The sequence below is a fragment of the Schistocerca cancellata genome, chromosome 4 (assembly GCF_023864275.1).
Source record: "Schistocerca cancellata isolate TAMUIC-IGC-003103 chromosome 4, iqSchCanc2.1, whole genome shotgun sequence".
Taxonomy (NCBI): Eukaryota; Metazoa; Arthropoda; class Insecta; order Orthoptera; family Acrididae; genus Schistocerca; species Schistocerca cancellata.
The window spans coordinates 46,898,201-46,919,210 of NC_064629.1; the positions used below are offsets into that span (position 1 = coordinate 46,898,201).

At 40.7% G+C, this 21,010-nt stretch overlaps 1 protein-coding gene across 1 annotated transcript in view; it reads right to left on the minus strand.

Moving 5' to 3' along the window:
• Positions 1 to 20,592, minus strand: part of LOC126183375 (fez family zinc finger protein erm-like) — a 232,296-nt gene extending 211,704 nt beyond the window's left edge. Inside the window, exon 1 of the mRNA XM_049925307.1 lies at positions 20,531 to 20,592. The gene's annotated coding sequence lies outside the window, so the exon portion shown is untranslated. The remainder of the gene's footprint in view (positions 1 to 20,530) is intronic.
• Between the last annotated feature and the right edge of the window lie 418 nt (positions 20,593 to 21,010).

Sequence of the window (21,010 nt, forward strand, 5' to 3'; positions counted from 1 at the left end):
TAATAACTAACCTGTGAGCTACATATAATCTTCAATGATAAATTTATTTCTTAATATTTTCCTTTTTTGTGAGTGGAAGTTTTGCCCTCGTTTTATTTTGTTTTATTTTATTTATTTAGTGTACGTTTGCTCCAACGAATCCCATTGACATACCAGGCCCATTCAACGGGTTCTACAACGACGAAATATATGCTTCAAAAGTAGGCACGTGTATTTGTACACACACGACTATAATGCGCTGTAATGTTCACCGGCAGTAAATACATCTGATGTTCGTTTAAGGCTTATTGGAATCAACAATGCACCTCTGCTGGAACATTGTTCATTAGCAGCTGATTCTGTCCATGGTGTATACTACGGAAGGGGCCTCTTCCATACTTCTAGTTATTCTCCATTAGCCGTCTCTTTAGGGACTTGTTAGGACTTTGCTATTAGCTTTTGTTTGAGGAATTTAGTACACGTGCGACTCGACAGAGACATTTTTGACAGGCAGTATGTAACCCATTGCCTTGGATAGGAGTTATCCAAAAAGACTAAAATGATAGCTAGTATGCTCAAGAAAAGTACAAGCTGTACACTAACAACTTAGCGGACAGAGGCAGCTGCAGACTCAAACTTCGCACAGGTGGTGTAGTTATACGCGGTGTATCAAAATAATGGCAACAACACTTACAGCTGAAAGTAAGCGATACTAGAAGCAAAAAAGTCTCAATAAACATGGTATCTAAAACGCATACCTTAAGAGCTATGATCACTTCTTTAGCTTCGCTACTGTGGAACACATCTCTTCTGCTGAACAAAGTGCACAGAGCTCTTAAGGTATGCACTTATGCTTAATGAACATTTTTTATTGTTTTGGTCCATACTACCTACTCCAAAAATATGGGAAGCAAAGAGATTGCAGTATAAGAGATTTACAGTATCGAGGATGAAGAAGTGCGCTTAGTTCTTAAGGTATGCGTTTTAGAACCCATGTTCAATGAGAGTTCTTTGCTTCTAGCACAGTGTACTTTCAACTTTATGCTTTTACGCCATTATTTGTGATACACCCTTTATATAAAGAAATGTACTGCAATGAAAACCGTAACAATGTCTAGTTAGAGCTTGACAAAATAGCAGCCTGGTGCGAAAACTGGCAACTAAATCTTAATGCACACACATATGAAGTTGTGCACTTCACGAAACGTAAAAATGTATGAACGTTTCATTGCACGATTAACGCGTCACATGTGGCATTAACCAAGTCATACAAATACCTGGGAACAGCAGTAAGCATTGATATGAAGTGAAAATATCACATGGGGCCAGTTATAGGTAAGGCAAACGGAAGGTCTCATTTGTAAGATATAATAAAGAACGGCACCGCGAATTGTCACAGGCTTCTATGACTGGCGAAGCTGTAACAGAATTGCTGAAAACCTTAACTGAGAACGTCTATAGAAGAAACCATAATACATGGCCAAAGAAAAAGTACCCTCTGCGCCGTAATTTACTGTTATTCCCGGAATGCAGATGAGGATATACAGCCACCTTTGCCGAGCGAATAGTTTTGAATCGTTATTCTGGTAGAAATAAACCCCATCTTTGCCGTAATGTTTTTATTAAATTTCATTCACGTATTCTTTTCAAATTCGTAGAAGAGCTTTGTTTGTCAGTCTTCTGCAGTCTTTTCCAGTCCAACGTCTCCTGTCGATAAGGAACCCCACTTTGTCACAATCGTACTTGACACTTAATTGTCAATTTCTTACGTCTAATTCATGCATTATTACTGCTACTGAGCAATTTCATGGCCATCCCGATCTGCAGTTCAGGGAGCAAACAGATAATAAATGTCGTATGCGTTTGTAGTTCTTGCCCTTGTGTTCATATACGACTGTAAGAAACTATGCTGTTATATTCACACCTTGAAGCAAGTATTCTGTAACAAAAACTGATGTAAGTAGTTGTGGTAAAGAAGTTTCCCTTTGGATGCTCACACACGTCCTGAAGTCCATGTTGTTTGATGAAACTCGACACTAAGCAATATATACATAGAGAACACTTAATAAATTGAGTCGCCTTTTTGTCTTTGTATTTATCGTGACTAGTTTAACCCAGTTATTGTCTTTTATATCACTCTTACAGCTTGAAGTAGTATTACGGGAACATCTACACATAGGTCTACGTATTGTTATTAATGCAACCGTTGGGCTATACATACCACAAAAAGATATAAACAGTAACATAATACCGGTCTAAAACACATTTACAACATGTCGCATCACTGAATTTGTAAAAATAAGATGAAAAGTCTACGTCGGTATGGGTCAAGAAGCGCTTCGTTTCCGTGTTGAAACAGTTACGCATAGCATGTCAGAAGCGAAGGCTCATTTCACGTGACGGTTGAATGGTTCACAATATCTCTCGCAATATGTTCAGGCTGTCTCGAATACGCCTGGAACAGTGCATACTGCCTCAAAAGTTAGTGCTAGAAGAGATGCTTCGTCAGTCACAAGTACTACCTAATTTTTTTATGCAGCCAACAGTAAAACGTGTAGTGGCGTTAGATTAAATGGGTACACAAGCCGTCAAAAAAACAGAACAGGGCCAGATTGAAGGGCATGTCAACGACAAGGTTTCTCAAGAAGAGGTTTTGACGTTAACGCTGGTGGGGAGAACGACGTCGTCGTCTGCTAACATTGGAAGTTGACCTACTTTCGCGCGCTTTCTAATGTTATAGTAATGGATTTCATGTTTCTGCGTCTTCATACATCCTATTTTTATTACTGCGCTTTTTTTTCGCGACACGTTGCAAATATTCCACGACGGCTTGGATATTTTTTCCATTGGGTGTTCTTCCACAAGACGGGCCAGATATATGAAAGCGAAAAAGATTCTGATTTTACAAAGCGTGGACAGAGGAAAAGCCTGCACTGTGCACAAATGAGAACATAAATTGATTAAGCAGTGTGTATTAAATAACTATTTTAACGGTGAAAAGATATCTATTGAAGGAGAAAAATACTTTTGTTTTTATGAATGGTACTTAGATAAAAGAAACACAATGAATAATGTAAACAGGCTCTATGTATTGTCTTTTACATATATTTTGGTGTGTTTGTTTGTACATATTTCGCTTGCAAATAAATGCCGATATTTTGAAATGTTTGGACTACACTTCCCCTGTTATTTCACTTCTCACCACTTTACCATAAAACATGATCAAGAACATCCGGTATTGAATTTTAAACTTGCTGGTAGATTAAACTGTGCGCTGGACCGGGATTCGAACTTGATACCTTGCCTACCGACTGACTATCCAATCACAACTCACAGCTTCAGCTCATCCCTCACCTTCCAAACTTCACAGAAGAAGGAAGAGATTACAGTTCAACGTTCCGTCGACGGAGAGGTTATTAGAGATAAAGCACAGGCTCGAATTATGAAAGGTTGGGGAAGGAAATCGTGTCACCCTTCTCAAAAGAACTATCTCAGTATTTGCCTGGGGCACTTCAGGGAAATCACGAAAAACCTAAATCTGGATGGCTGACGCGGATTTGAACCATCGTCCTCCAGAATGCGAGCCCACTGTGTTAACCACTGCAACCCCTCGTTCGCCAAACTGCACAAACGTTCTGCTACATACCATTCTCGATCCGGTATGAACTTGCCTTTGGCCATTGCAAAACTTCATCGCTGCTAGCTCATTAACACTGATTGTATACACCGACTTTCTCTACAATGCATTGTCTGTCGTAATCTCACCTACCACCGTCCGGTATTGGTCGAAGCGAAGTGACGTAGATATAACGTTACGTCTAGTGTGAACATACCACAATTTGCCGGTGACGACGCCGGCCGTTTCGTTACGTTCCGTTGACGTTTACTGTGAATCGAAACTTAAGTTGCGCTAGAGCATAAACGCTGATATTCACAGGAGTGCCATATTGCTTGAATGGCGTCCATAGGCTGCCCGCCAGTGGTATATCATTCAAGTACTCAAAAAATGTGTTGGTCAAGAAACTTTCGTAATTCGTCCTCGTAAGCTTTTGGTGCATTACGTGAATTCCCTGCGAACGATATCCAATGTCTTTGATAGAATACTTCAGCCGTTGCCAGGGTACTTAAATGTGTCCGTAATTGCATTCAGATGAATTATTTTTATTCGGAATAGGCCAACATTGCTGTACACGCCTCCATGCCGAACAAACGGAAGCGAAAAATTGTTACTGTGTCAAGTCCTGACAGGCTGAGAACCCTAGTAGTGCGTGTTCTTACTGCACCTTTCAGGAGTCGGTGTTAATTCATTATCTCATGCAGTAACAATATAGGTTTTCGCGAGATGTGACTTTACTCTGGAGTATGTGATGTGATAGCTTCGAAAATACACAGGGTTTTCACTGTGAGTTTCAGAGTTGAATTCCTTGCTGGATGGCTGATGCGGCACCGCCCGTACTTCAACTTCTGTTTACGCAACGTGGCTGTGATGCTAAATCAAACGGTCAGGGACGTCGGCCTTACAGGGTCACAGTTCAGCCACTCAGACAAGGCTACATTCACTCAAGATTGACGCAGAAGGGGGCCAAGTCATAACCGGCTCTACTTCTCACCTTCTTTTACGAAGCGTTTGAAAGCGGATGGGCCTTAAACAGATTTCGGGATATAAAAAGTGACCAGATGGAATGTCACTTTGTTTAAATGTTAAGAGCATCAGAGGAACACTTTTCAGAAATAATGAAACTGGGCAACCAACAAGAAGCATGTAAGCAAGTTCATTTTTGTATGTCTTTACAGATATGCCAAACATTATAACACAAAGCTGTAATGCATCTCCAGCCACTGGTTGAACAAATGCCAAACCGAACTGTGGACGGTTTGATCCGACAGAGAGCAGTGTATGCAAATTAACCAGCTGACGCTGCAAGTAAAATAGCAAACCGTGCTCTTGGACAACATTGATTAGGTGTCTACGAAGGGTTATAAACTACCTTCACGGCTCTCGCTTTCACATAACGACTAATCTTAATAATGACAACTTGTCTGGCTACTTGACATTACTTCTACATTTTGGCAGCAGTACAGCAGATATCTTCGGAGATACCAATATTTTAAATCGTGGTAACCGAAAGGCAGTGTGCACCCTTCATCTGTCATAAGCCAGTGATTGTTACACTGTATAAAGAAAATGTTTTTAATAAAATCCAGATTATTGTACTAATGGATTCTTCCATCACTCCTTTATAAAACTGTTTACACAAATTCTAATGTCAGTTCGAGTTAAATTGTAACTGGTTTTCGGCTAACACGGTCATCACTTGACAACATTTTACGGCCTTACAGACAAAAACATGTCCAAAAGAACGTTCAAAGATTTTTTTTTTTAAATCTTAAATCCAGTTTGCCAAACAGACTTATAACTCATTGCATGTTTCCAATAGTTAAATTTCTCGAGTTCTACCAAGTAGCACATAGATTTGGACACGTCCGCTTCATTCTAAGTGAATTTCTCCCAATACAGCTAAATGTGAGAAAATAGTCACAAAGAGCAAAATGTGGAGAAGTGTATGGGTGAATCACGGAGCGATTGTAGCTCAAATAGCCAATTTAATCACAATTAAAGACGTGCAGGAGAGAGAGTAATGCATAGGGAAGAGGCCTTATCCAGTGAGCACTCTTCCAAAACTTATCCAATTAAAAGGCAAAACGTGAATCTGTGATCTATTTATGATTCCGCGGGTGCTCTGTAATTAGGACATTCCGTGGCATAGTATTTCCAGCAAATACAACGATGTTCGTTCTCTTTTGAGCACGTTCGTAAGGAGAAAATAATGTTTTCCAATGGTTTCTTACCTTTAAGACGGAATTAATTTATGAATGATTTATCAAGCTTGACACAGCACATTGAAAACTGACTTAGGCAGTGCCGCTGCTGGAGAACCCTGTTGTGAACAAGACAGCAGCAGAAACACTCGTCTTGAAGAAATATTTCTTATATACAAACGGCAAAAGAGGATCATAAATATCTTTCCGTGCAGTTTGTTTATAATCTTATTGACTCTGTCGATTCGCAACATAATATTGACTGCTTTGCTGAATCTTTCTCTATCTTTTACCTGAAATGAACGCTCTGGCCGTTCGTAATCACTCCTGCCATTACGATCGTAATAGTATTTAATGCACCACTAATGTGGTGTATTTTTCTTCATTTCGGCACACACTTTCCTAATTTCGTACGCTTTCATCAAAGGTTTAGTGAACATTTCAAACCAGTTTCTATGAATGTATGTTGAACGAATTACATGGTCTAAGATAAAATGAAATGTGCTATTAGAGCGCAATCCCGTGTTTGATCGATCACTCGATATGAAACAATATTTGCTCATTGTAACAGCTTTACTGTCACTGTAACGTCTTATAGTGAGGGAGTTGTGGATCGCAGCACTTTATTCGTTTCCGTTTGCTGTTTCAGGCTAGTAGTGGCTGGTAGTGGCAGCCCTACTAACTTGGCAAGTGGGGTAGGTGGACGCATCCTGTCTCGCTACGGCAATCAGCTAACGGGCGACGGTCCCCATGCGCGCTGCGTTCGTTCAAAGACAGTTACGGTCGATATCTTTTATTACGTCACCCTGAACGGGTAGGCACGTCATTTGAAAGCAATGCCTAGGAAGCTGAATTTCCCAGACAATCATAAAACAGAAGTATGTCTTCTATATCGCTAATCGTCGATCATGAGATGTTTGACTAGCCTCTCTGTCTTTGCAATGAAACAACATCGATAAGGTACACGTTAACCTCAAGGTAAATCAAATAGATTTTCTCTTAAATTCATTTATTCGGTACTAGCATTATATCTGCAAACATGATCATTGTACTTAATAATACAGCTAACGAATCTAACGGAAAAAGTAGACTAACAAAGGTGGTGAACAGTTCTTTCTTCCGGTAATACATTTCACTGCGTTCAGACATCGGTCTGGCATTAAGAACGAAAAGTCTAAAATCTTAAACTTGGAGCGCGGTCCTGAATGAAAGTGGGTTATGCACGACATGAAAATGCGAAGAAAGGCGATTGGATGCATTTAAAATGTTCTTTTGGAGATGAAGGGAAAGATGAGATATTTAACAGAATAAACATGGAAAAAGCTGTGTTCAAAGAAGAAATCTATTGATACGATATTGTCCACTGTACCCGGGATATTCTGATTGCGTGCTATTATATTGAGTCTACTGAGAAATGACTGAAAAATACATGAAGAAAGAGAGCCAAAAATATGAAAAGGTTCTATAATATTTTCGTATCGCACGATTGCTTCCTTTTAGTCCAAAGTATGCGCAACTCATATTGTGTAACCGATAAACTATTTTTTAAGTCTCAACTCTCGCTTCATTTCTGTAAATAGTGAAAATGTAATTATTATTTGTATTTGTTTATGCGCTTTAGACTTACGTAACGGCTAGCAACAGTATCAATTCCCAGTGTATTCTGCACTAATATAGTAATTGGAACAGCTTTAATTTTTATGACCTGTTTTTCTCCCGTTTAAAGGAAATTTCTCTTTTGAGGGGAAAGTGCTAAAAACGGGCTTTTCTATAGGCTATCATAAATTAAACATAGCAGGAACTTGTGGGAAGGGGCAGTGTTTCTGCTTTTAACGTGACTATTTGCAACCAGGAAAGACGTGGTAGCTGTGGCGGTACGTGGTTATGCAGTTCTGCTAAATTCAGCTGTGCCAAAATATCCATCACCTTATTTCATATAATGTCAAAACGTGCAGATCAAACAAATTCGCGTAAGTACTTCTCTTTACATTATGTTCTAAATCACAGGATTTTTAAAAAAATCACTATATTCTATGGCTCTTTAATTTTCGTCTTACTCTCTCGTTACGTAAATAACAATTATTATTAGGCTTCCCTAAGTCACAACTATATTGTTTATTGTCTCCTTGTCGCGTGATAGAATATGTCTTAAGTTATCTCATGTGATTTACTTGTTACTGGATACGGCTTAACTGCCCGTAGGCAAGTGCTTTGTGGAGTAAGAAACGGAATCTTGCTTTCTCACTACGTTTAACGGCAAACTCATAAGAAGATATTTATAAATGGCGCTTCCTACTAAATTTTGCCGATACGAAAGACATAGAAAATTTTTTCGTCGTAGCTGAACTATTGATTTAAGGTTGAAAACAGGGGCATATAACTTTCATGAAGTAAACAATTACAAACTGCTCACCTGTTTAAACAATCTCAAATTATATTGCTCTGGAGTTTCACATAATTCTTGAAAGTCATCGCAAATGCTTTAGTTTCGATCTGTTAACTGGAGTGATGTAAACTTGCCAACGTTTATTACTGGGGTTACATACTGATTATGTTGAAATATTATCAGAAATATAATAGCATAGTGATATAACGTTAACGTTACAGGCTACGCGTACAATATTGGCACCGACGTAATCAGTTTTACTGTGGCTGTGTTTCAATTCAGTCAGAATAACAGTTCGAGTAATACCAGGTAATGCGGAAGCTACTTGTCAAATGAGTATACTATCAGCTGCTATTTTGTTGTCTGAGTGATATTTCAGCTTTAGTTTTCTCCTCAATTTAATCAGTGCATAATGGAAAGTTTTGTGAATTCTAATATTTTAAAACGATCCTCATACCAACTGTATAGTAATAAACGTCCCATTGCATCACCGGTCAGTTACAAAGAGATTATGTAGTTATGTAGACACATATTTGATTTGTGGGTTATCGTTCATTTCGAACGAAAACGGCGAAGAACTTCAATAATTTTCCTGTAGTAGTAAGGGTCTAATTAATATAAACCAATTTAGAGAAATATTTTAGGGATAAAAACCATCTGTTTGGGAATTTAAATTTTCTTTTGTTTTATGTCACTGGTAATATTTTCCCGGTAATCAAGAGTTTGTCTAGTAATCTGTCAAGTGTTTAGCGAGGTTTCAAATGTTTATTGGCCATATCAGTAGTACACCGTCTTTATCACTTCCACTCAAACGAAAGCTAGGAGTTTATGTGTTTATTTACTACAGCGCATGTTTAGTAACACTCAAGATATTGCTGTTAATTATATTAACAACTTCACAACTTGATTTAAAAAAAGTATCGGGGACCATAAGATAAATAGATAAATTTGTGTTTCATTTTTAGAAACAGGTAGCTACTATATCACTTCACATGTAATACATCGCCTTCACAAGAACCGTAATTTCGTGTTGTGCTAATGTCCAATTTACTTTTTGGTACAGTAAGACAACTTTTAGCGTCGTAATTACTGTCTGTTGTGAGGTGTATAGCCTGAAAAATTGAAACTTGAGAAACATATCATCACTTGGATGTTCTTGGTGATAACGATTTCTTCCGAGGCACTATAAGGTAACGTAGACTAAACATTGTCTCCAAAATGTGACAGGATGTCAAAATTATTAGGCGTACGTATAGTCGAAATTATTGCTATGGGGAACTAATTTCTGTATGTTGTATCTTGCTTGATTTGATAGAAAACAAGGGATTGAATCTTAAAATTTCAGATGTTTTATATCAGCTACCAGTGTACTCTGAACTACAGCGAATAACTTTCGATTATCAGTATGACTCTGTTCTCTGACGTTGCTGCTCGTCAATCATAATTCTATGAAAACCTACTCCTCAAGCATAAAAATGGATAAACATTATAGTTTCACGAAGACAAAATAAAAATTACTTCTGTTCCCAGACATTGGTGCAATAACGATTCAGGTGTAAGAAAACCACATCTGCTAACTACACAATATAAGTAAGCTAAATTAGTAAAATATGGTAGGAAACAGAGTGTGTTTTTCTGCTGCTGTAGACATGTCAACTACAAGTGAAGAAATTAATTTTGATTTATATTCTCTGTAAAATTTCATCTGTTCAATCTCTCATAATATTTTTGCGGGGCTACGTATTGTCTGTATACATACATAGATCGCAAGCTTCAGAAATGGCTTGTAAGTGTTTTTATTTGTAGTGTAGGTTTTAAATTTCTATTGGAGACCAGACAGACTTAAGTAAATGTTTTGGGGGTTTCTCTGCACTATTATTTAACTACCATAAATTTTAATTCTGTAAGCAACCAAAGACCAACAACTCAGTTTTCTTCGGTGCTTCTGCAGTTTAATAACCCAACAAAAAATGTTAAAAAAATCAATAACAGATTATCCTCTATTTTGCTTATTTTTTCAGAAATTACGTATGATACGCTAAGAACCTTGTACACATTTTTACACTGAAGAAGCCAACCAATACCATGGACTTTTTACTGGTGGTGTAAGGCGTCAAACGTCTATTTAGATTTTCGGTGAGCAGTATCTAATTTCAAAATAGGAACCCGCTTCCCATTTTTTCACAACGATCTCTTCGTAAACTAAATATAATCTGTGTTATTATTCATCACAGTATTTTATCTGTTTGAAATTCTGTCTGAAGTGGCATTCGAAAACAACAAAAAAAAGCATAGTTAATTTTTCTACGCGTGTTTTGCCAAAGAAAGAATAAAAGGGGGATATCTGTTTCTTTATGGCACAGAATACACGCTCATATAAGGGGGATTACTAAACTGTATTCAAGATACAACCAACGCAAAACGGACGTAGAAAATTAGTGTTTTGTTTCTCCAGAGACCAACAATTTGTAAGTTATAGCTGGTGGTTTAATAAAAGCAGAAAATGTGGTTCCTGATCCAACAGATCAGGTATATTTCACTAACAAATGATACCGTAGTTATAAGACAGTCTAATTTTGAAAACTCTAACAAATTTAAAATGTCATTTTTTTCGTATAGTAATAGAAGAACTCTGCGCCTGCCTATTAATTGAAGGGTGAAAAAATAGTAAACTGAGAACCCTGTAAACATTGTCGACTTTCTGGAATGAGCGGCTTATTTATCGTTTATCGTCCTTAATGCTACTTTCAGTGCCTGCTGCAGAGAAATTGTCGTTTCATTGAAATCATACAGATGCCTTTCGTGCATCATATTGACTCGTGAGACAGGGACATTCCTCAGCCTAAAAAACAGCGTTTGGTTTTCACCGTAATCTGAAGATTGGTCTGGGCTTGACTGTAGACAAGGCTAAGGAAATTCTTCATTCGACAGTCTTGTCTCTACGATTAGCTACTGTGCAATCTAGTCATTGAAATTCATATTGAGTAATTCGTTTTGTAATAACGTAAAAATGGTTTAGTTGTGGAGAGGGAGTTTTTCACAGGGAATAGAAACGGAAGTAACAAACACGGTGGCTATTGCTGTTTGCGTCTTAATAAAATTATGAACTAAATTATTTTGCAACAGCTACCGTCCTCAAAACTGAAGACATTTTTAAATTACTGTTAAGCTGCCAGTATAGTTACGAGGGATAAATTCAATCGTTTCTTGCATTTTTTCCCCATTAGATAGTATTGTATAAAAAAAAGACACACTGGAAATAAACGTAAAGTTAATTTCCAGTCTCCAAGTAATATCTGTGTCATTGTCAATACACAATATGCTGTTATATGGTATCACACAAATATAATCACATAATTTTTTGTGCTAAAGTGCTAATGAAAATTTAGACACAGATTGCTACAAAAATAAATAAATGAAGAAACCTGGGACGTTATCACTGTAGCGTTTATTCTCATTTTTGCGAAAAGAAGTTATTTTCGCCTTGATTTCTGATCCTGATTATTTAATTTTTTTGTTGAACACCGAGGTTACAATTAAACTTGCAGCAGTCAGATTACACCCAGTACATGTAAGCCTGCTGCAGCCACTTGACTGACTGTTCGAAACCCGTAATGCAAATAAACAATAAATTGATTGAAACATAATATCACTTCAGTGGCTGGTAACTCTTTCGTTATGAATAAAGCCATTCATTAAAAACGTCTCGATTTCCTTCTTTCATATTATAGCGTACATCTTTCTCATATTTGTATAAAAAATGTAATTCTTTAGCAGCAGTTTTGTTTTCATAATGTGGATTAATCTGAAGAGGAGAGATCCGATAAAGAGTGTCTCTGTGGAGAATGTTTTTATTCATCATTTTTTGCGATCATATGAGTACGTATATAAAAGGATTTCATTGCAGAGAAACAATGAAGTAAGCATTATTACATTTCGGGCGTTTAGCAGTGCTACATTTCGTTTTTCATTATGGTTCATCCGTCCTTCACAATTATTCATGAACATAAGTGCCTGAGATACGAATATGTCATCAGTCAACAGTGGAGAATCACCATTAGATATGTGTGTGATGAATATTTAAATACGTATAGGGGCAATAAAATCAAAAATACAAACAGATGTTAGACGTCTACCATTAAAACACACAGGGCGAACCCGAACTACACCGACAAAATTTCGAAGGTTGCTCAGTGAACTTTTCTGAGTATTTGAGAATTAGCGGCTTCTGTTTTCCGGTGGCTCGTTGCAGAATTATAATGTAGTTATGATTTCAAAATATTTGATAAGTTGAACATCCGCAACTGGGTAACATATTTATAGAATAAAAATCCGCTTCAGTTACTAGTAATTTCTTAATTTATTCCACGATCAGTTTCGAAGCATAGAGCTTCATCTTCAGGTGCTACCAAATAATTATGGGAACATGAATGTGTGGCGTTCGGGCTAGTGAGTCGTGTGGGTTAAACCTACATCAAACAAACGCAGGGGAGTATAGTACCAGCAACCACAGCGCCCGCCTGAACTGCAGGACACGGACGCAACTAGTCGTGCATTCAGTGACTCCATACACAAGGTGCATATACGACAACTCTTCTTCAATGAACCTACCTATACTGTTGTGTATCATTGTTGACATACAACTAACACTACCGGTAAAACAAACCAGAAACAGAGTGGAGCAATACTAGTAAGCTTCAGATCATGGGTGTTCTATTACTCCTGTCAGAGGCAAGTACCGCGAGTGAATGGAACGAATTTTTTTTGCAAACAAGACGCTCTTTACATACCGTTGGTATTGGCACTGTTGTGTAGATGTTTTCAGTGCAATGCAGATGCAAAGACAAATGGCGGGAAGAAATTAAACTAAATGTTGTTAGTGCACAATGATCCACTGATGACCACGAGTCCCTCATATCATAATAGAAAATATCCATGAGAGCCTACGGAAATTTGGGTGTTGAGTTTCGTTTCACCCCGTACAGCTTCCGCTATCCCTAGTTGGCGAGTAAACTCATCTACATCCACATCAATATCTGTTCTGCGCAAGGCAGCTTAAGGTGTCTGGGAGAGGGTACTTTGTGTACCACTGTCACCTTCGCACTCCCTCCCCCCCCCCCTTTTCTTGTTCCAGCGAATGGGCGGCAACTCTCCGCGTGAGTTTCTAATTTCTATTCGCGAGATGTACGTAGGAGGAAGCAATATACTTATTGACTCTTGTAGGAAAGTTCGCTCAAGGAATTTTAACAGCAAACCACGCTATGACGCACATCGTCTCTCTTGCAGCGTCTCCCTCTGGAGTTGGACGAGTTATCCGTGACGCTTTCGCGCTTATTAGACGTATGTGTGACGAAACGCGCTGCTCTTCTTTGGATCTTCTGTATGTCGTCTACCACACGTTTCTCGCACGTGTCTGGGACTCGCGAGCAGTATTCAAGTATGTGTCGAACAAGCGTTTTCTTAACCGTTTGTTTCACACAGTTGTTCTCAAACAACATCAAAATTGCTTACTCTTTTCTGCAATATTTTCACGTTTCGTCTTTGGATGGGTAAAGATGCTTGCAAGCATCATTTAAGCACTCGTATACAGCAATATTCTGTTGTCTCTGCTGAAAAGTTTCTGCATAGTGTGCATTAGTGACTATCAGTCACCGGTGAAGCAGTTTGTTTCGATTTTGTGGCGCTGTTTTTCATTGTGCAATCAAAAACATGGTTCAAATGGCTCTGAGCACTATGGGACTTAACACCTCAGGTCATCAGTCCCCCAGAACTTAGATCTACTTAAACCTAACTGACCTAAGGACATCACACACATCCATGCCCGAGGCAGGATTCTAACCTGCGACCGAAGCGCCTAGAACCGCTCGGCCACCAGCGGCCGGCATTGTGCAATCAAAACTGCTTATAAACGGAAAGAGGAAGTCTCGAAGGTGCATTATTGAACAAATGTGTTAGCGTATTCATACCTGAGACATTGCAAATGAGCTTATCTTTTCTGGAAGATGAAACGTGGCTTTGAGTGTTGGATGGACAACAAGATCAGAAGAAGGAGTAAACAGGACCTCCTGTGTCAGTGAATGATATACGATATGCCAGTTTTGTTCACTGACCAGAGTATGGGCAAAAAGGGAAGTTGTAGACTTTTCCCTTAGGGACAGTCAACAGTAAAAGGGGGAAAAAGTTGAATTATTATGTGCTTTGTAAGTAAAAAGGAGGGCATTTCACATGCAATAGTGCAAATGTAACGATTTTAGCAACCACAGGAACAACATTGTAGTACATCTGTCGTAGCGCTCATACGCCTTTTTTGCCAAAGGTACTTACAGGTTACATACTGTATTTTGAAGCAGTGTATGTAAAACAGTTCACACGATCGTATACATCTAATTTAAGTAACTTAACTCTTTTTCATCTCAGTATGTCTGTGTGTACCGATTGAAGGGTTAAGCGACGCATGTGCCTTTCGTACAATTAATGTTGTGAGGTCGATACGCTTTAAATCACTCCGTACGTGTACTCCCAGATGATGGATGAGGCTGCCTGTGGTTATTCGGCAATCGTCTATTATTGTAAATTATGCGTACGGATTTGATAAAGAATTATAAGCCCTTTTATAGCGGAACTGGGAGGAAAGAAGCTTTCTTTGCGGAGATTTTAAACGAGTGCGAACTGGTGCAGGGAGTAGGGGTGAGGGAAGCGAACTGTGTCGCAGCGTAATCTGGTTAGTTGCGGGCAGAGCGGCTCCGCGGACCTGCGGCTGATGTGCAGCGGGTGAGAAAACGCGCGGTGCGGCCGCGGCGAGGCAAGCAGCGCCCCCGCGTGAGGAAATTGCCGGTCGGAGCGCTCAATGGACCCGTTATTAATAGCTCCAGCGCTATTAGCGCGCCGGCTTTTCATTCGCGCGCCGCCGTCAACTTGTCAGCAGTCTTACCGTGCGCCTGAATCACTCCGGAAATGTCGATTCTCAGTCCGTGTTCTTGACGTACCGCTTCCCCACAGTTCCGTCGGCGGCGCCGAGAAATGCCACAACCATTCGCGCGCTTTCTTTTACACGGTCGGACGAAAACTGATTGTGAGTTATGCTAAGCGATCGCGTCAGCAACGGCCATATTTAGTGGGTGTAGCAGTCTCCTCTTAACTTTTATCGCGTAATCTAAGAAATATTGTGCGATCTAAGCGCAGCACGTTACTGTCGGGAGCCGCATCAGCTGCGCACTACGGATTAACGGCCGTTTGCCTTCTGCACCGGCGATCGTAGCACTGGATCTTACGAAAGCTATTCCGAGAGTATCGAACGATCGGTCAAAATGGAAACCGCAGTGAAAATCAAAACTGTTTTATTCGTAACAGTTAGCTACACCTTCCACCTACTTCTCTCCAAAGTCTCCGCTCCGACGTAGACATCCGTCGTAGCGTAACCGACTTTCCAATACCCTCGTCATAAAAGGCAACCTCTAGTGCTTTCTGACAATTTTCTACGCTGGCTTGCAGCTCGTTGTCAGTGCCAAAACGTTGTCTTCATTTAAGCAGAGATGAAAATCAGACTGAGTCAGTTCCGGGCTGAATGATGGGCGATCAAACGCTGCCCATCGAAACCTCTGCAGGAGCGTCCTCATTGGCCCTGCACTGTGCGGCCGAGGACTGTCGTCAAGAAGGAACTGCATGAAATCTCTCGCCAGGCAGCCATACTTTGCGGAAGACACTATTTTCTAGGCTCACTGAGCTGGGAAGAGCGGCGTGACGCGATCTGTCTACGGGCATACAAGACACACTGCCCACCACATCTGTGCAAAGCTTCCTCGGATTTTCACCGTGGTTTCCATTTCGTGATCGATCGTTCCTTTCTTTCTGAACAGCCCATGTATGTGGTTTTTCACAACCGTTCAGGCAAATTCTGGGCTGGTACCCATGTCCACCCCAGAAAATACGCTACACCGACAATTAAAATATGCTAACGCAGAGTAACCCGTTTACTCGATACACAGGACAAGCCTTCCTTCCCTTGGGTTGACCGACAACTGAAGCAATAGGCATGGCATCCAGTCACAAATTTAAAATAAAATAAAGTCAACCAAATCGTGGAAACAGAGGACTGCGTCTGACGGTATAAACGCTTGGAAAAACAGTTAAGCAATAATTCACATTACAAGAATTTGTGAAGGATGGCTAGTCAGATGCGCTGTGTCCCTAGTCTTGTCACGGAAATTAAGTAATACATAAATTATTGGGCTCCTCGCAGGGAGTACAGGACATAACGCTATCCTGATCTTCCTGACTTAATTTATTCGAATAAATCCTTTCCGAGAATTGAAATAACAGAGCTACATTTTGTCCCATCCTATTTGCAAATAATTTCATCAATGTCGAAGGGATATAAAGTCTGGGAAGTGAAGTGTGAATGCAACAGGCAAATCGTACAGTATTCAACACCACAAAGTTTTTCTGCTGTCGCTTCCGGGAAATATATTCACCAGAAGTTGCTTACAACCTAAAATCAGAATCTAACGTCAAAAACGTGCTACATAATTTATTTCCACATAGCTGTTGTTTATATCACTCCAGATCATGTACAATAGACCTCTGAGAATCCTTAAAGAATAAATAATCCAAAATGCGTCTTACTAGCATTTAGAAGCGTTTCATTTAGTCTCAAAGACGGTCATTAGGGACAGACAAAAATCACAACACAGTAGGCCTATGATTTGGAGAGAATATACAGTTTACACGTGAGCTCTGGCCGAACGGTGTCATCGTCGAAGGTTTATTCACAACCTATGAAGCCCATATTTTGCGCTTGATCTATCACACTGACGTTTGTATGGTGACTGAAAAGAAGTGACATATGCTTCACATTCCGATACCTAACAACAGTTTCCACACGGATTTACAACCGCAATGGAAACAAAGAGATTTTAAATGCATTTTAAAAATTTTACCTTCTTTTAGCAGTTGCCCGTCTGTGTGGTGGTTGGCTTTGTTAGCATAGCACGTATGAGATATCGCATGTATCTCCTAATAGCATGTTTGAGTAAGCGGAAAAATAGCGCACAATAACAATATAACTCGTGGTACGGTCCCTGGTTCTGTAAGGGAGCAATTTAAAATATGTCATTTAGCAAATACTTGTCACAATTCTTCAGAAAATTTTACAGGTTTTTGTACAAATGTAAACCAAACCATAAGAGCCTTAGCAAACTTTACTTAACTTTTCACCGGCTTCGCCTATATTTGAGAACGTCGGAAACCTGTAAAATTATTTCGCTGCATCCAGAAGGAAATTTCCTACATCCAGAAGGAAATTTCCTTCGACCAGCTGCTGACAATGCCTGTAATGCGATGTTGAACTGCGCCAGTAGTTTTGTGAAAGTACGCTGACCGTTGCAGGGTCGTCGTACAATGAGCATTCATGAACGGAAAGCCAGAAAAATATTGCAAACTATAACCGTTTGAGGCAGGATGGGCATACAGGAGAAAGATAGCAGACCCGACTTAACTTTGTGTTGCTTTTTGCGATCTGAGGCGAGCACGAACACGTTTCCACGTCAAAAACTTACCCTACTACCTCTTCACCTGCAGTCAGAATAAGGCTAGCAAAAATTATCTCCACGATGGAGTCATACAAGTAGCAGGCAGCGTCCAGTAAGAAAACAAAAGGACAAAGAGCGTTAACGGCTGATCCTCAGCTTTAGTCCTTTATTTACAAACATTTTTATACCATACGGGTTCACTAGTTCAGTGCCTTACATGTCTTTGTTTCGGTTTCCACCTGATCATGTCCAGACACGCCAATTCAGCGGTGATTCCCGAAAAACGGTGGCAGAAGCTACTGTGCCAGAAAATACATTGGAATTAGCTAACGTACCGGTAAGTGCAAACAAGACAGTATTATATCAGCAGAATTTCAGGTAAAGGGCAGCTCGTTTCGTCTTACCGCGAAATAGTGGGGAGAGTGTGACGAATATGACGCACGAGTTGGGGAGGCAATCATTAAAAAGAAAGCGTTTTTCGTTATGCGAGATCTATTCACTAAATTCTAATCACCAGATTTCTCCTCCGACTGCTAGAATATTTTGTTGAATCCCATTTACACAGGGATAAATGACGATCATAATGAAATAAGAGAAATCAGAGCTCGCATGGAAAGATTTAGGTGCTCATTTTTCCCACGTGCCGTTCGAGAATGGAACTGCCGAGAAATTGTCTGAAAGTGGTTCAACGAATGCTCTTTCAAATACTTAAGTATGAATTGCAGGGTAGTCGCGCAGATGGACGCATATGTGACAGCCTTACTTTGTCAGCTGGAATCATGTGTAGCTCCTTCCAGTTAGATCGCAAGTAGGTGATGTATTAAGCAAAACAAAGCACATTATAGGATATTAGCAGGGGTTCAGAATCTAAAATATTTCTCGGAGAAGGCCTCAGTTGTCAAAGAAAACCGAAGCGCCGACGGTTGATGGTAGGGAGCTCGCATTAGCGCGGGAAATAGCGCGCTAGGCGAAGCTGATAGGGTTAAGAGCAGGGAGGGGCCCGGCGTGCCGTATCGGCCATCGCCGGCGCGAGACCCGCCAGGCTATCTCCATCAGCGTCCCAAGTGCAGCCTCACACCGCCTCCCCTACCGCTTCATATCCTAGACTTGCCATCACCGAACTCCTTACTAGACATTTCACATTACCGAAACATACAATACATAAACCCGTGACATTTCAGGTACATTCCCCAAATGATCAATCGTATTGTAATTGTTTTTGAAGAATTATTCCTTTTTAATAACGTCCCACCGACAGTCTCGTAACAAGACGCTGACCCAACGTAAACTCTCGCATTTGCAGATAAAACACTGAACACAAAAAATTCTTTGACGTTATTTTAGCTGTAAGTTACTCACAACAGTCTAGACGCCAACATTTCGTTAAAAACAATTTTTGGAGTTTATAAATAATCAGTTATGGTGAAAACACATACGGTGATCACTAACTGCTTGTAAGTAAAAGGGGAAAATTATCACTCGAGAATACGGATACGCAGATGAAACGCTTGCCGCTAGTTCGAGACTACGTATCGGCAGCAGAACCGTGCAATCAGTTCGTAAGAGCACAGGAAGATGCAGCACACGTGAGAAAATAATGACGCACACTCGGTCGTTGGTAATGTTATGTTACTAATGGTGAGCTTCGGGTGTTTAGACGATTTGTTTTTCCCTTTTAATATACCTGAAGAAGACGACGGGGTCGGTCGTCCAAATTTTGTCCATAAAATGGAAACAACACTTCAGCCAAACACCCGAAAGCACACCGTTAATCACGTCGAAACGACCCGAGACTTCAGAATGCTATGATATAATTATATTGGCCAACGGCGATTCTGTCGTAGAAATTGGACTAAGAAAACGAGGCGATATCTTTCCGGAACGACGACGAGGTCCTTTTCAAACAGCAGAACAGTCCCCATATTTTTCTCTCCACGACGAAACGCTGCCGTAAAAGTAATTAGTCCTGTCTTCTAACTGCTGTTGACCGCCTCAGGAGTGAATTTCGGTCAAATGTAAATATTACACTGTGGGATTTCCTTTTTGTTTCAGAAATTTGTCGCAAAGGATATTGCACAGGTTGCTCCAAATGGCGGTTTTAACCCTTGCAACATTCAATCGAAACGAGTTACTGGTAATCATGATGGAAAGCTGGATTACAGTAAAGGCACACGATTACGTCGTCACGGAAAGACCGTTTGTGTTCCGTACGAGTTGACAGATTTGGTACAGGTGTTACGAACAATATGTTTTATCCCCGCGGTGGATCGCGGAGCTCGGATGGCGAATGGCCGTGTGCCCATGTGATGACCACATCGATGAAAAAGTGAAGTAATTAATTTGCTCTATGATACGTTATTGTAAGGGGGAGGGGGGGAGAGGGGCTGCATCATTAGGAATGATAAAGAAATTTGGAACAACTAAACTGTTATTGGAAAATCGATTCAACTATTTTCTTGGAGGAATTTAAAAAATACGATCGATTTCGAAAAATTATACAGTATCATCTTCAGATGTCTTTGTGGCAGTCCAAATCAACCGAAACGCTGAAATACACGAAATGCTCGAAAACGATCATCTGAACGAAATACCGCCATCAAAACAGCTGAATCGCCAACGCAGTAACGGTGTATTAATGAAGTACGACCCTATGGTTCCATCCGTGAAGACGTATGAAACTCTGTGATTGGCAGTATTAGGGATGATAAAACTTGTTGCTGTTGGGATTGTGTTTGGGAGCTGGAGAGGTGTCGGTAGGGCATCTAGACAGCTGTAGCGAGTGGATGCTGCTCCAGTGTGTCCCTCCCGCCGTACTTACAGGGCTGTGCGGTGCGGCGCGTGGGCGCCGCGGCTGAGGCCCGCGACGCCGGCAGATGGACGCCCGCCGCCGATGCTGCAGACGCGGACAGCTGCTGCGCTTCTGCCTTCGCCGACGCCGCGTCCTAAATATCGTTCCACCAATTCCGCAGGCAGTTGGCAGCCCAAAGGTGTGAGACGTTATATATTTAGTATAGGCGTGTGCTGCGCGCTCGGCAGGGAGGACCCGGGCCCGGCCGCAGGGCGAGAGCGTGAATGGCTGTTGGGCGCGCCCAATGGCGGAGCGCGACCCGCCACATAGCGGCCAATCGGCGCACGCCGCGGGGGCGGAGCTTCCCCCTCCCCGGGGCCCACTCGGGGCCAGCCGTGCCTTCAAATGGCAGCACGAATACCACGACGGGATTAATCTATTTATAATTACGGGGTGTTAATGCGGCCGGGAAGCAGTATTCTACGCGCGGCTAGTTAGTTGCTAAGCTGT